Source organism: Myotis brandtii, unplaced genomic scaffold (assembly GCF_000412655.1).
Source record: "Myotis brandtii unplaced genomic scaffold, ASM41265v1 scaffold21, whole genome shotgun sequence".
NCBI lineage: Eukaryota > Metazoa > Chordata > Mammalia > Chiroptera > Vespertilionidae > Myotis > Myotis brandtii.
The window spans coordinates 474,036-477,243 of NW_005357846.1; the positions used below are offsets into that span (position 1 = coordinate 474,036).

Below are 3,208 nucleotides of genomic sequence, written 5' to 3' on the forward strand. Positions count from 1 at the left end.
AAATCACCACAACAACCCATAACCAAATGTGGAAAGTGAGGAGCAGGGAAGTTAGATTATGTGCTCAAGGTCACAGAACAGGAATTTGAATACAGATCTTTATGACTCTAAAGCCCATGTACCTTTCACTGTATTAAGAAGTTGTTTATCCAAGTGTACCTATACTGTATGGTCTATTAAACAGAATTAATTTTCATAGGAGTGATCTCAAACAATACCAACAACAACCTGTAAACTTCCTGTATGTGGAATAATTGTTTTTTATATGGGGTGGGGAACTTTTTTATCTGCCAAGGGCCATTTGGATATTTATAACGTCATTCTCTGACCATACAAAATTATCAATTTAAAAGTTAGCCTGCTATATCTGGTCAAACATTTAATTAACTCACTCCTAATGTCTTGGCAGGGCCAGAAAAATGATTTCTCAGGCCTTATACGGCCTATGGGCTGGATGTTCCCCACCCCTGTTTTATATGAAAGTAAGATATGCTTTGAACTATGTGGGAAAAACCCCTATTTTCTTAGGGAGCATATGTCAAAAGGTAATATGTGATATATGGTGGACACTCAAGTGTTGGAGAAATCAATCAAGAAAGTAAAAAACAACAACTGAGTATCGTTTTTCCTTTTTAAACTTTAGGAAAATATTTGCAGTAAGAACAATTATCTAGTTCTTAGGGTGTGTGACTGAATTGTTTTTGTGTGGTGTGTTACTTCATTATAAGGTGACAGATAAACCCAGACTAATAATGTTCTTTGATTCATTACAGTTCTGTGATTTGGTATAACATGATAATTCCATTTTATAGACTAAGAAACTGAAATATAGAGAAGATTCAAGATCATAAATGGTGGAATCTGAACAAGCATTGACTTTTACAAAAAAACATGTGTTGTAGCAAAATGTAGTTCTATATAGTGGAATTCATTTGTTTTTGCCCTGCCCTTCAGAGTCAACAATTATATGGACCTTGTGCGCTCCTTCTATAAAAATAATGGTGGCTAGGTTTTTCTGTGTCCCTTGCTTGGTCATTTGACTTGCTTTCATTTATGATTTATGTATTTTCTCTTAATATATGCAACTCTTGTTAATGTCTCAGGAGGCAGGTTGCTATAGCACAAATGCTCATTATCTCTAAGTGCTGGAATAGTATTTAATGGCAGTGAGGAACATAGTCATCTTAGCTCATTGTTTCTAAAGTATCGAACCATTTGTATTGGAGAATTCTTTTTTAACTTAATGGGGGATATTGATAGACTAAAGCCCACTGCCTAAATAAGGCCATAAAATGGAGTCATGAATTTACATTTGTTGTTCACACAAGACTATAAGAGAAGTAGGGTCTTGTGATGAGTCTTAAGTTTGATTTCTAGGAGGTCATTTCTTTTAGTTCTTTACATGGATGTAGACTGTGTCCTGAACCTTGGTGTGAAACATCTTGTAGTCCAATCTGGTTAATCCGAAGAGGGACAGCAGAATTGGTATGAATGAGTAAGCAAAAATAAGTGCCCACTGCTATTTTTTTTTTAAAGGAAGGTGTATGTCCTCGTGGTGGAAGGTCGGCAGGATCCTTTAAAATGGAAGCAACACATTTTATTTATATACCATTACTGAGAGTGTGAATTTAATACCAACTTGGCTTTAGAACTGCTCTCCTTATGTATTTATTTGTCAAATGACTACCTTCTGCAGACCATCTAAATTCTTGGCTTCAAGGAACTTAAGATCTAACTGGGAAGATATTTATTTACATACAAGTAATCAACAAAATAATTAGAATTGCCATAATACTAGAAAAAAGGTGGTCAACAAACTTAAGTGCTATATCAACACCTTAAGAAGAAGGAGAAATAGTAGAGGCTGGGATCATCAGAGGTTCACAGAAGTCTCCATGGGTGGAAGTGAATTAAATAACTGAGAGATGGGAAGGATTTTGATAGTCAAAGAAAAAGCCAGAGAAGAGGTTCAACTGAGAAGTGCACATATACTGTTTAGACCAGTGGTTCCCAACCTTCCTAATGCAGCGACCCTTTAATACAGTTCCTCATGTTGTGGTGACCCCCAACCATAAAATTATTTTCGTTGCTACTTCATAACTGTAATTTTGCTACTGCTATGAATCGTAATGTAAATATCTGATATGCAGGATGTATTTTCATTGTTACAAATTGAACATAATTAAAGCATAGTGATTAATCACAAAAACAATATGTAATTATATATGTGTTTTCTGATGGTCTTAGGCGACCCCTGTGAAAGGGTCGTTCGACCCTCAAAGGGGTCGCGACCCAGAGGTTGAGAACCGCTGGTTTAGACACACTGTGATGAGTTATGAAGAACCTTGAATATCAGACAGTGAAATTTGCTCCTTATCTGGTCGTCATAAGGAACTAGTGTATGTTTCTAAGCAGGCCAAATTTATCTTTGACTGGTCTTGCTCACATTCTCCATATTCCTTGCTCCAGGTGTCCTTCCAGAAAATGGTATATTTTCTGGAAACTGATAGTAAAAGGATTAGTTTTCAATTAAACCAAGAAAAAGCTTTTTATGCAAGTAAAACTTTTCCAAGGAAGTTTGCCTTTTGAAAAGCTTCCCCTCTCTATTACAGAATTATGGACAATTTGGAAATTTTAAGAATATATGTAGGAAAAAGATCACCATAACCTTACTAACTAAAGACAACCATTATTTAATATTTGATGTGCATTCCATGAATAATTTTAATTGGACAGTGAACATTTAAAATGCCTACATTATTTTCCATGAGGTCGATGTACCATAATTTTCTAATCTTTCCTCATGGTCACTACTAGTATATTATTGATAGTAATAAATGACATTGTGATGAGCACCTTTGTTGATAAGTTCTGTATTTTTGAAATAGTTCTTAAGATAAAGTCTCAGAAATAAAAAAAAGTCTGACTTCTTAATTTGCCTCTTTAAAAATTGAGATATAATGGACATAGAACATTATGGTAGTTTAAGGTGTGAAACTGAGTGCATCAAAATGATGTCTGTAGCCACCTGTGTGCACAGTAGGTCAATGAGAACTGACACCGGGCTTTGTCCTGGAGAAAGAGTGACTATCTACACTAATAAAAGAGAAACATGGTAATTAGCGTACAACCGCTACCCTTTTCATTGGCTAATCAGTGAGTATATGCAAATTAACTGTCAGCCAAGATGGCGGCCGGCAGCCAGGCA

The 3,208-nt window shown here is 35.6% G+C and overlaps 1 protein-coding gene across 2 annotated transcripts in view; it reads left to right on the top strand.

Annotated features, from left to right (window-relative positions):
* Positions 1–3,208, top strand: part of TTLL7 (tubulin tyrosine ligase-like family member 7) — a 139,748-nt gene that overhangs the window by 725 nt on the left and 135,815 nt on the right. The gene's annotated exons all lie outside the window — the stretch shown is intronic.